The sequence below is a fragment of the Belonocnema kinseyi genome, chromosome 6 (assembly GCF_010883055.1).
Source record: "Belonocnema kinseyi isolate 2016_QV_RU_SX_M_011 chromosome 6, B_treatae_v1, whole genome shotgun sequence".
NCBI lineage: Eukaryota > Metazoa > Arthropoda > Insecta > Hymenoptera > Cynipidae > Belonocnema > Belonocnema kinseyi.
In genome coordinates this window covers 78,719,855-78,733,634 of record NC_046662.1, presented here as the reverse complement: position 1 = coordinate 78,733,634, position 13,780 = coordinate 78,719,855, and the positions used below count along the sequence as shown (strand labels likewise).

At 29.3% G+C, this 13,780-nt stretch overlaps 1 protein-coding gene across 1 annotated transcript in view; it reads left to right on the top strand.

The window, feature by feature from the left end:
* The window catches only part of LOC117175019 (prolactin-releasing peptide receptor-like), a 231,349-nt gene extending 225,700 nt beyond the window's left edge, over window positions 1–5,649 (top strand). Inside the window, exon 4 of the mRNA XM_033364523.1 lies at window positions 5,387–5,649. The gene's annotated coding sequence lies outside the window, so the exon portion shown is untranslated. The remainder of the gene's footprint in view (window positions 1–5,386) is intronic.
* The last annotated feature ends 8,131 nt before the right edge of the window (window positions 5,650–13,780 follow it).

Sequence of the window (13,780 nt, the reverse complement as noted above, 5' to 3'; positions counted from 1 at the left end):
AAATTGCAAAATTTGATATTGAAAGCCTTAATAGTCATTTTTATATTTAATAATTTTATATTTAAATATTCTAAACTCTTTAATTTCAATTTCAGTTAGACTGAGGTTTGATAACTTTAGATTTAATAAAAATTTCAAATTGTTTTGTATAAACTTTAAGCGTAGTTTAATTTTTGAGGCCTTCAAACTAAAGTTGTTTAGTTCTAAAAGTTTAAATTCGCTAATATTTGTTCTCAAGTTTCTGAATTTTTGAATGCTCAACCAGAAACGTTACTAAATTTTTAGATTTTTGTTCGTTATGCTAGTTATTTAACCTGGTAAAACTGATTTAACATTGACATTTCTTAATCCTCCTTTAAAATTATTAAATTTTTACGGGCAATAAAGTTGAACTTAATAAGTTTGGGAAGTCCTTACAACTTTAAAAAATTAAAAAATCTTTGAATCTTGAAAATTCTATTATAAGATATGATATGCTTTAAAAATATTAAATTTTAAATTATTTCAAAGCTTTACAATCCCTTGAAATCCAATAAAATCCCTGAATTATGATACTTTCTGAAATCCAGGACATGATTGAAGTACATTGAGACCTTTCAAAATCTCTTAAAATTATTAAAGTCTTCGAAAATTGTATTATACCCGTTCATAATCTTTAAAAAAAATATAACATTTTAATTTAATAGTAGATTATGTACCTAGGCAGTCAAGTTTAAAACAACTTTACTGCCATGGTGTATACAATGCTTGATCTGAAATAGGCAGAATAAGAGCTCTTTTTCTGGAAAACGGCGCTTGATTGTAGCGCATACACAGGCGCGTGAGATGACATTAGAATTCTAATATCCACTTCGTAGTTGAACTTATGCTTAAAATAAATTCTTCACACTCTTTTCTGTCACTTTTCTTTCACTTCTCACTCACTTCTTGCTTCTTGCTGCCACTTTACGTGTCGCTCGTCGCAGTACAAGAAAGTGCTATTTTACAGCCTCTCCACGGACAGATCACGTGCGCTTGTTCTGCCTATTCCAGATAAAATTTATTCAAAATTTTAGGAAATTCTTTAAAACCGCATAAGATTTATGTTAATCCTTGAATTCAATAAAATCCTTGGGAATTTCTTCAAACTTTGAAGTCTCTTGAAAAATTCTTGAATTCCTTGGAGTACGTCAAAACATTTCAAAACCTTTGAAATCTTTTAAAATATAAGGACAATTTTCTAACCATTGAAAATTCATGGGAATCTTTTAAAATATCTCAAAATCTTTTAAATACTCTAAAATTCTTCAAAATCGCTCAAAATTCCTTTAATCTACGAACAAATTCTGAGAAATCAATTAAGATATGATTAAACTCGTTGAAATCCCATTAAATTACATGATATTATTAAAATCATCTTATTCATCATCTTATTAATCATCATCTTATATTAATCATCTTGCAAAAGTTGTAGTTATTACCGTTTTTATAAGTTTTGCAGCCGAAATGAATGTGAAACGATATTGTACACATGAATATAGTTTATACATTATTATATACATTCTGTAATATTATATTAAAAGCTGAAACAGAAAAATGGGATTAAAATATAAAGCTAGTGGGAATTGAACACGGGTCTCCGGCGCGGTAGTATGAAGATATTCCATCCTACTAAATTAGATAATGAAATAAAGAAATTTATCGCCTTTATGAAGTAAATCGAAGTTTCGTCGTCTGTTTCAACTTGTTTAAGAGTAAGCGTTATTCAATGCAAGATGAAAATATTGAAAACCGTAGTTTCGACTTCTTTCACTTTCAACACCGCAAACTGACAGAGCTGATCAACGTGATTATTGAAATAAATTATTGAATAATTGAAATAAATTTAATTTTCAACACACCCTTCACCCACCCAAGAAAAGGGCTAAGTGGAGTAGATAAATTAGAAAACTCAATATACTTTTTTAAACGCAGACTTCTCATTTTGACTTCAGGTACGTAAGCAGTCAATGAATTAATTCATTTCACAAATCATCCTTTGCACTCATTTGAAATTGTTTGGTTTTTCTCTGCCTGATTCTAGCTGTTTTTTTATTCTCTTTGAATATATTTATGTTTTTAATGTTTAAATTTTCAAATACAATACTTAACAATTTAGAAAAGTATGAATATTCTCATGATTGCAGTACTTTTATACAAGTATTGTCTTAACATATTAGCTTTAAGTGACACAAAGGCTTAGACTTCAATCCGGCTTTCGCATTCCAAATTCTGTACCTGGTGCCATTCAAAAATAAATTTAAAATTATGAGCAAATTAATTTAAAGTATTCTCATTTTTTTTGTTTTGTTTAAATAAAATGAAGAAATAAGAAACTTCGTTTTACTTTCGTTTGGTACCGCATGTCTAGACCAGTTAACAATGTAATTTTTTGCAAATGCAGCGCCGTCTGGGCTGAATCAAGAACATTTTTTCGAATAAAATATTCATTTTTTTAAACGGAAAATCTAAATCTGCAATAAAAAACGTTGGTTTCCATTTTAAATTCTAAGGTTAACCCCTCCCCTACCGCCCCGAGAGGGTGGGGTATGGGTTAAATTTTTTCGGATTTGCTTCTCCCACTCGAAAATACATAGTTTTCGTCACGGATATATTTTGTTTGGATGCGTATTTTTTAAGATATTTTAATGTCACAAGATGAAAAGAACACCCTGTTTTCACACACACACACACGCGCGCACACGCTAATACACACATCCAAGCATACATGAGTCTATATACTTTACCTGAGCGTATATACCCATGACTATATATACCTTTCTAAATTTTTAAGTATTGTATTTGAAAATTTAAACAATAAAAACATAAATATATAAAAATAGAATGAAAAACAGCTAAAACAGACAGATAAAAACCAAATGCTTCAAAAGGGTGCAAAGAATGATTCGTGAAATGAATTAATTCATTGACTGCCTACATACCTGAAGTCAAAATGAGAAGTTTGCGCTTGAAAAAGTATATTGAGCTTTATAATTGATCTATAATCCACTTTAGTCCTTTTCTCTGGTGAGTGAAGGGTGTGTTAAAAATTAAATTTATTACAATTGAGTAACTCTCCTCAAAAGAATCATCACGTTGAAAGAGAAGGTGAAATGGGATAAGATGGTTTGAAGTTAAAATGAAGGTTAAATCAGTAAGATCAACTTTGTCAGTTTGCGGCGTTGAAAGTGAAAGAACGTTTAAAGAAGTTGAAACTGACGACGAAACTTCGACTCGGGAGATCTTTAACATTTTCTGAAATCCCTTTAATCATTAAAATACCCTAATACCTTTTAAATTCTATGAAATCTTTTAAAACCTTTAGGAAGTTTAGGGAATTCGTTGTCATCCCATACATTTTGCTTTAATCTTTGAAAAGCTCTTAATATCTTTTAAGTTATATTATATCTTTTATTAATTCTTGGGCAATTCTTTGAACTACCGCGAAATGTTTGAAGTCTTTTGATATTTCTTAAAAGGATTAAAATATTTGAAATATTTGCAACGTTTGAAATCTTTTGAAATTTCCAAAAAGGGAGAAATAGGGTACTTTCTCACAAAAATCAGGGAATAAATTCTTTTAAATAAAATTAAATTAAATTGCATATTTAATTCAATATAGAACACTTTAAATTCCTAAGATTTTAAATAGAAATATATTGAATTTTTAACAAAATAAAGATTTCATACAAAAATATATGAATTTTTAAAACAGAAAGAAAAAATATTCAAGTCAGTGTGAATTTTCCACCAAAAGTGATGGATTTTAAACCCAAAAAAAATAATCTAAAAAACGAAATAATTGTTAACCAACCAGTTGAATTAGCAACCAAATAGTTGAACTTTTAAGTAAAAAAAAATTTTTCGAGAAATAGTTGAGCTCTTAATTAATGAGTTATATTTTTAAGCCAGAAAGACGATTCTTTTTAAACAGTTAAATTTAAAAAATTAATTTGCAGCCAAAAAAGATGACTTCCACTATCAAAATTAATTTTTTATTACGAACAGATAACTTTTATATATTTAATTCTTGATCGAATAACCGAATTTTTTAACAAAACACTGATTTCAAACAACTGATTTAAAAAAATGAATTTTCAAATAGTTAAATTCAAGAAAGAAGACGATTTTTTTTACAAAATAGTTGAATCCTTAACAAAAAATTTTTTATTTTGAACAGACAAGATTAAATTTCCAACTGGACTAATGTAACTTCAATTTTTAACAAAATTGTTGAATATTTAAGCCAAATCGATGAATAAATAGTTTAAATTTGTAACCAGTCAGTGCATTTTTAACCAAATATGGATTTTCAACCATAGAGTTAATTTTCTACTAGATTGTTAGATTTATAAGCCAAGAAGACGCATTTTCCACTAAATAATACATTCTTCAACCCGAAAAGGAATAACCAAGAGAGATTAATTTTCAAACATAAAAAATGAATTTTTAATCATGAAGATTTATTTTCGATCCAAAAATATCAATTTTCAATAAAGTACACGAAAATTTTCTAGATAAGATGAATTTTCAAAAAACGTAATTTCAATCGAAGAGAAGAATTTCCAAATAAAATCGTGAATCTTCAAAATAATGAATGAATTGTTATCAAATATGAGTTCAGCCCAAAATATGTTTGTTTAATTTTCTAAATTTATCTAAGTTCGTAAAGTCACTTCAACTGATTCTGCCCCCCTCCCTTCCTTTGGTATCAACCGTAGTTTTTGGTGCCCTCTCCCCTCAAATTGGTATCATAGTCTATGGACGGACCCCAGCGAGCGAAACATGATGTCCAGTATAAAATAATATTAAATGCGTAAAATAATACAAACGGCAATTGGACAATTTAATTAGCTACAGCTCTCTATGGGTTTACAATTGTTGGACACCCTCCCCCCACCCCCTGCCCTGGTAACTTCTCTGGATCCGCAACTGAATTGAAAGCAATTATTGAAATGTGTATAGCCAATTATTGATTCTCGTATTTTCCACTTTCTGTAAATACTTCACCTCTCAGTCTAACAATTGTGGTATTACGAAACCTGAAAAAAACAGACTTAAATGAACTAAATCAAGGATTAATTAATCACGAGAAAAGAACTGCTGGTTTCTCTGAAATTGGAACCATTCCAGAAGTGACTTGTAATTTGTGGTCGTTCAGCGGAAAAAATAAAAGTAGAATAAATAAATGAAGAGCGCTTTAATTCAAAAGGTGCATTCTCACGGGTCCAACTTGGTATTAAGGGAATTCTTTTGTAGAACCGTTACAGGGAAAACCCTGCTATTTGTGTTGAAAAGAATGCCAATTTCTTATATTTGTCATAAATAATTAATAATACTCAGTCTGTATTTTTCTGTTTGATTTCAGATGAATACGATCATCCAAAAAGGACATGAAGCATCAAAATTAAACTTCAAGTGATGTACGCTACTATAGACATAAATTAGAAATCGATTTAGTGACTGCCCAATTCTCAGCACATGTGCAAACCTTGTAAAAAGCACGGAAAGAGAAATAGATTTCAAATTATGTAGAAAATAGGAACAAAATTGATATGTAACCAAAATTATCTAGTGAATTGTAAAATAATAGTAATTTATATTCGAGTTTCTTATTTGTAAAAATGAAATGGCGATATTTTTTATTATTGTAAAGTTTATAACTATTATAGATAATTTTAAATTTTGTAATATAATATAAGAAAAATTGTTGTAGTATGTAAATTATATGAAAAAATCGTTAATCGTTGCAGTTTCTGCTCTAGCGAGGAAGGGGGGAATTTAAAACATGTGCAATAAATTCCTCTCGGAAGACATATTTATATTTATTTACTGTTCATTATCGCCCGAGTTTGTTTGTAGAATATTCGAGTTTGAATCAAAATATGGAAGTAATAATTACAGACAAAAAGGTTTGTATTCACAAAAATTATTCCTGCGCCAATGTAATTAAACATGTTTTTTATTTCTGTAAAGAAAGTTAATAAACCGATATAAATGTGAAGTCTTCTAGTACATTAAATCCCTCTTCTATAAAATAATTCTTTTTTTGCATGTTTCTTCTTTTTGTGAATTTATTCAGGCTTTTCAATTGCGTATAAACTACCGTTCAAATTCGAGGTGCCAATAAAAAATTAATGAAAAAATGCACTCAGTACTAACTGCGAGAAAATAAATTCGTCCTTTTAATTGAAAACTATTGTATATCGACTGACGGTCGCAGGGAAGTGCTATCAGGGAATGTACAAGAGTGAGCTTGCAAACCATTCTTTATTAAAACTGAAAATAAAAAAATCGAAAAAGCGATTATAAAATAAATAGTTAAGAAATTTTCTGTCAGCCAATTCTTTAATAAAACTGAAAACGAAAAATTCAAATAAGGCGACTATAAAATAAATAAATGAGAATTTAGTATTATAAAACAAGATTACAAGTTTTCCAATTTTAAATAGTACAATTTAATAACATTTAACAATATTTTTTCACAGATTAATGTGGAAAATTGGAAAGTTGCTAAAAAACATTCAATTTTTAATTATTTCCTCTTGAATTATTTGAATTCTTGAATCATCTGAATACTTTTATTTCTTGGAATTTTCGAAATCCTGAAATGCAAAGATTTCAGAGAAATTCTAAAGAATTAAAGAAATCTATGAATTCGGGGATTTCAAAGAATTCAAAAGAATTAAAGGAATTCAGGGTATTGAGAGATTTCTGGAATTAAGAAAATTCAAGAATTTCGCGGAATTCAGATAATTTAGAATGATCAAGGGTTTCAGAAACTTCCGAAAAGTCCAAATATTAAATGAATTTAGGAGAATCAAGGATTACAGAGAACTCAGAAAATCTCAGACCATTAAGGGAATACAAAGAATTTAGAGAATTCAGAATAGTTAATGATATTAGCGGATTTAAAGAATTTAAGGATTTTCAGGATTACAGAGAATTCAGAATATGTCAAGAATTTCGAATAATTGAAGAAATTCAGATGATTTAGAGAATTAAAGGAACTAAAGGAATTGGGGGAAATCAGTATACTGAAGGATTCCAGGGAAATGATAGAAAGCAAAGATTTCAGAGAATTTAGGAATCCAGAGAATTTTAATAATTCGAAGATTTTCTGTAATTTAGAGAATACAAGGAATTTAGAATACTCAGAGAATGATTGGAATTTTGAATATTTCGGGAAATTCAGGATATTCAAGGATTTCAGGAAATTTAGAGAAGTTCAGGGATTGCAGAGCGCTTACCCAGGCGGAAATATTATATATAGTTTATACAGTAAGGACGTTTACTATGTAGTCAAAGGGAATATAATTATATAAACTCTAGCATACAATGCAACCCGACTTTCATTTGTGTAATGCAAAAAAGTACTATATAGGCGATTTTAATTCGGTTTCCAAATCTCTCACTCTCAAGATCTTGCGCCGATTGGTCAAAGGCTTTGAGACTCAGAAGACGTGCGCAAAATATACGTATAATCGAATTCTGAAAAAGGTTATGTTCCCTAAGATTCACTTGCATTTCAAATAAATAATTAATTACGAATTAGAAAAAAATGTAACACAACATTAAAATTGTTCATAAATACATTCGGAACGTGCATTAAGTACTTCCTTAAAAATTGCAGTTGGTTTTCACTAATGTAACAGTACGTGAGTGATATTTGACGTTTCAAAAGTGTCAAAATCGTTTTGTACTTCGATCTTAATTATTTAAATAAAGTGAATATCTGCAGGTTATACGTAATTAATTGGTAATAAAATATGTTCTTTTACTTATTGAATAAAGTATGGGAAAGTATGGGCTTTTGACTAACTGCTACGAAAATTGTAATCCGTATGATGAACGATAAATCTGAGATTCAAATGACGAAGAGATAAGAAGCGACGAATTATTCTTATAAGCTGGGTGTTCAACGACCTTAAAAATTTCGTCTCCGCTACTATAGAATGTTAACGTATACATTTTTTGTGATATTTGACTTAGAAATTATAAAAATTATTAACTGAAATCTTCAATATTAACGCAGCTTCAGAGAAGACCTTTTTATTCTAGACGTCGACAGTGCGCACGTGCCAGGATTTTACGTCATTTCCGTATTTTTTGAAAGTATTTTTTAAGTATATTCAGACAAAAAACTGTGAAAAATGTGGCGAGCAAACCCATTATTTACATTTGTTGACATCTGTCGTCTTTAAAAAAATGTTTAAAAATCCGGAAAAAATCACGGAAGATGATGTTCCAGGAGCAAAATTAGTGCACAAATCGGTTGAAGAATTATCGGGGTTTCGAACCTCCTAAATTTTTTGATAAAAATAAAATCTATTTAATACTTTCACTCGAGAACGCAAAACTATTATATTTATGTATTTATAATCAGTTTATATGAAAGAAGGAAAATTGGTTAGTACATTTCTTATACCAGGAAATCACTAACAAATTGCTTTTTATTGTCTAAACTTTAAAAAGAGAAGTAGAAAATATAATATTGTGTTATTTTATATTTTTATGAATATTAAATATTTACTCAAACAAAGTTTTGAACTGCAAATCTTGTATAAAAGAAAATATTTATACCTGCCATACAAAATCTCAACTAACCTTTCCACTCAATCACGTTTTTTTCCTTTTAATGGTGGTTTTCTACATTTAGAACATCGTTTCAGCTGCTCAATACTGTGCTCTTCTAATGATTTGTGCACTAATTTTGCACCTGGAACATCATCTTCCGTGAGTTTCGCCGAATTTTTAAGCATTTTTTAGAAGATGATAGATGCCAAAAGATGCAAATAATGGCCTTGGTCGCCACACTATTTGCACGTTTTTCACCGTTGTTTTTAAATAGACTTAAAAATGTTCTACCTTAAAAATCTCTGTTATTTACAAATTAATTTTTTGTTGTTTTTATTAACAATATTTTCCATACATTTCGACACGAAACTGTTCGAAAAACACGGAAATGACGTGAAATTTCGGCACGAGCGCACTGCCGACGTCTAGAATAAAAAGCTCTATTAGAATGAGCCATGGCCATATAACGGAATTTTCAAGAGTTTCATCAATCGGTTTTTGAGTATACACCATATTACAAAACATTAATAAAGATTTCAAAATGTTTCAAAGATTTTAAAATATTTAAAAGGATTTTTTATATAAAGGCGTATTTATCAGGTTTTAAATATTTCATAACAATTTTACAAAGATTTTTAAACTTTTAAAAGATGTAAAGGGTTTCAAAGATTTTGAAAAGGTTACAGTTCACCAGATTTCAAAGATTTTAAAACATTTGGAAGATTTTAAAAGGATTCAAAACATTTTAGAAGATTTTTTTTATCAATTATAGATTTCAAATAATTCAATGATTTCAACGAATAACAAAAATTTCGCAAACAAAAATTTAAGAAAATTTTCCTAAGGAAACCACGTCCCGAGAATTTTTGTGAACACATTCTAATACTGTGTTACATTGTTTTTAATCCGTAACTCATTATTTATTTTAAATGCGCGGTGAATCCTGGGGAACATAACCTTTTTTCAGAATTTGGTTATACGTATATTTTGCGCACGTCTTCTGAGTCTCGAAGCCTTTGATCAATCAGCGCAAGATCTCGAGCGCGGGAGATTTGGAAAGCGAATTAAAATCGCCTATATAGTACTTTTTTGCATTACACAAATGCAAGACGGGTTGCATTGTATGCAAGAGTTTATATAATTATATTCCCTATGACTAAATAGTAAATAGTCCGGGAGCCAGGTATGGTCTCGTGGCCTTTTTAATTCCGATGGAGCCACCAAGGTTTTTTAAATGTATTTTGAGCCGCTGAATCCGAATTTTGTAGGTGGCTGTTCGTCCGAGTGGTCAGTTTTTTGTTATTAACATTTTTTAAACAATTAATTGAAAAATTGAATTATTTGACAAAAATAATTTTTTCAGTTTCTTTAGCATATTTTGAATAAAAAAGGTCCCTAATAATTTCCTCCCAGACCCATACTTTGTGAGAAAAAATTTAGCAAAATTTAAAAAAAGTGATTTCTTCAGTTTTTGACGCTATGTCAGATATACACCATAAACTTTTTTGTAATCTGAGTCCACGCTATGCTTCCTTAACATTTGTATTATTATTAAAAATGATTTCCAGTTCGTTTAAATAAATAGCTTTTAAGTCGGACGAGTTGAAAGTTCAAGGTTTTCCGAGCGCGCGCGTCTAGTCAGACGCCTTGGCGAATTCCTTGGCCACCGTTGCTAAATGGCTAAATGACTCGGAAAACCTTGAACTTTCATCAACTCGTCCCACTTAAAAGCTTTTTGTTTAAACGAACTGGAAATCATTTTTAATAATAATACACATGTTAAGGAAGCATAGCGTGGACTCAGATTACAAAAAAGTTTATGGTGTATATCTGACATAGTGTCAAAAACTGGAAAAATTACTTTTTTTTAAACTTTGCCAATTTTTTTCTTACAAAGTATGGATCTGGGGAAAAAATTACTAGGGACCTTTTTTATTTAAAATATGCTAAACAAACTGAAAAAAATTATTTTTGTCAAAAAATGTATTTTTTTAATTAATTGCTTAAAAAAATGTAATAACAAAAAACTGACAACTCAGACAAACAGCCACCTAAAAAATTCGGATTAAGCGGCTCAAAATACATAAAAAAAACCTTGGTGGCTCCATCGGAATTGAAAAGACCACGTGACCATACCTGGCTCCCGGACTAAAACATCCACTGTAAAAAACTAAAAAAAATTCCACGGTTGTTATTGGTAAAATTGCACAGAAGACTTTCCGTACTATTACCACTTGGAGTATGGGGATAATACAATTTGAAGGTTAGGGTCGCGAATGAATTTGTAATTTTACCATTCCTAGCATGGGGCTATAGCAAAAACATAGTAGAAGTACATTTTGACTTCTCGAATCTATCACGTTGCGAGTCAGAAATAAAGTGTCCTACTTCTAACGTAGTGAATTTTCTTCACGGTTGTAAAAGTACAAAATTTTAGGAATATCGATAATTCACGTGATTGTGCACTTTCTTTTTTAATAAAACAAAAGATTGTTGAAAAATTCCAAACTTTTGGAAAAACTGTATTAAAAATTAGTAAAAGTATTCTTAAAATGGTAAAAATCCTAAAAATGAATTTAATTTTTGTTATGCGTATATATTTGATCTAAATTAATAAAGTTAAGGGAATAATTATATGTGTGTATTGTACAAACATATTGCTAAAGGAACATTTTATAAATTGAAAAATTATGAAGTTCGGCCATAATAGAATTAAACTCGAGTCCTAGCTGAAAGCGGAAAATCAAAATTGCGAACGCGGCGGGAATCGTCAACCATTCGCCATAACAGCCATAACTGCGCGAACATGCGTTTGTCGAAATGTTTTTTGTTGTGTCACTTTTTGCTATTTTATTCAGTTCTGGGTTTATAATAAAATCGTTTTCAGAAAAAATTACATCATGAAACAAATGATGTTTTTCAAGCAGCGACCGATCATGCAATTAACGAAATCCCTGAAATTGACGCTAATGGGCATGCAGAAGCTATTTTTGTAATAGAATAATATGAGAGTTTATTTTTATAATATTACAGATTTCTCTCAAGAAATTTAATAATATATATTAATCTAAATAACATTTTATTATTCTTAAAAATTCTTAATAATGTTAGTAACATTTCTGATTTGAGTAAAATTTTTTTAATTTATGGTACAAATACAATCATTTCTGGGAATTTTCCAGTAATTTCCAGTAAGAATACCATAACCTACAAATATACATCTCATTTGTACTTTTACAAAGTGAACTGTAGAATTGCATAACCTAAAAGCGAAATTACAAATTGAAGGCAGTTTTTAATTTTTTCCCGTAAAGACGCTTGTTTGGGGGTAGTAAATATTATGTCCCTCTCTGAAAGTGGTAAAATTACAAGAAATATTTTTTACAGTGTCCTTACTGTATATAGAGTGAAGTATTATATATAATGATCATTCGTTTTATACATTTTCTGTATAGAATAAATAAATACTATCTATAAAACCTCACACTATATAAAAACTATATATAATTTTTCCGCCTGGGAAAGGAATTTAGAATATTCTAGGAATTTAGGAAATTAGAGGAATCAAGGATTTCAGATAATTTACAGAATTCAAAACATTCAATAAAGGATAGTCAAGCATTATAGGAAATAAACACAATTCCAGAGTATTTAGGGAATTCAAGGAATCAAGGGAATTCAGAATATTGAAGTAATTTAGCAGACGTAGAAAATTGAAGAATATTCAAGAATTTAGAACATTCAAGAAATTCAGAATATTCAAGGTTAACAGGGAATCAAAGGAATATAGAGAATCGAGAATAATTGAGGAATTTATTGAAATTGAAGAAATTCAGGGGATTTAGATAATTTAAGGAACTTCAGGAATTCAGAATAATTTAGAATCATTCAGGAATTTAGGCTGTTCAATTATTTCAGGCAATTCACAGAAGTTCAGGAATTTCATAACGTTTAGGGAATTCGGAATATTCCAGGAATTCGTATAAATGAAGGATTTCCTACAATACAAGGAATTCATAGAATTAAAGGAATTCAGAGATTCTCAGGCATCCAGTGAATTTCAGATTTTAGGAAATTAATCATATTTAAGGAATTTAGCTTATTTACAGAATTTCAGGAATTCAGAATATTTGAAGACTTCAAGATATTTACAAATTCTAGGGGATTCAAGGATTTAAGCATTCAGAATATTTATGTAATATAGAAAAATGGAAGGAATTCAGAGGATTTAGAATATTCAACGAATTTCAGGGATTCAGGGAATTCAGAATCTTCAAGGATTCAAGGATTTCCAAGAATCTAAGGAATTCAGATCATTGGGGGATTTAAAGGATTGTAGAAAATTCAGTATATTTCATAAATTTAGCGGACTCATAAAAATTCAGAATATTTCAGGATTTCAGGATTTTCAAATATTACAAGGTATTCGAGAAATTTAGAGAATTCAAAATATTTTAGGAATTGAGAATAAATGAAGAAACTTAGGGGATTTAGAGAATTCAATTAATTTTTTGGGAATCCAGAATATTCCTGGATTACAGGGTATTAATAAAAATTAAAGATTTCATAGAATTTAGAAGGCTGCAATGTATTTAGAATATCACAGGAATGATTGGAATTTCTAACATTTAGGAAATCCAGAATATTCAAGGATTGCAGGGAATTCGAAGAATTTGGGCAGAGTTTAGGGAATTTAGAATCAGCCAGGAATTCCGGAAATAAATTTGAGGGTTTTAAAGAATTCAGAGAAATCAAGGATTTCAGAGAATTTAAAGAATTATTATATTTTCAGGTATTCAGGGAATCGGTCAAATTTCAATTGCTTTAAATATAAAACTCTTAATTGTGTAAAATAAATAAGGAGTTTTAATTTTAAGTTTGAAAAAATACGTTAATTTTTAATGAATTTTAAATGCTTTGACATCAGCAATTTCGATTCAATTTTTTTATTTTAGGCGCTCTAAAGTTAAGAATGGTTCATTTCTAAATTGTAAAATTTTTCAATTTTAAATGATAAGTAGCGTAATTATTTAAAAAGAAAAAACCTAAAAAATAAACCTATCCATTTCCATTGTCTCCAAGTCTTTTTGAAAGTGCACAATTTTAAGTATTACTCGTTTGCATGTCGTTTAAGGGGGGAGATACCTTTAGAATTTCCAAAAAATCGATGTTTTTTTCGTTCATA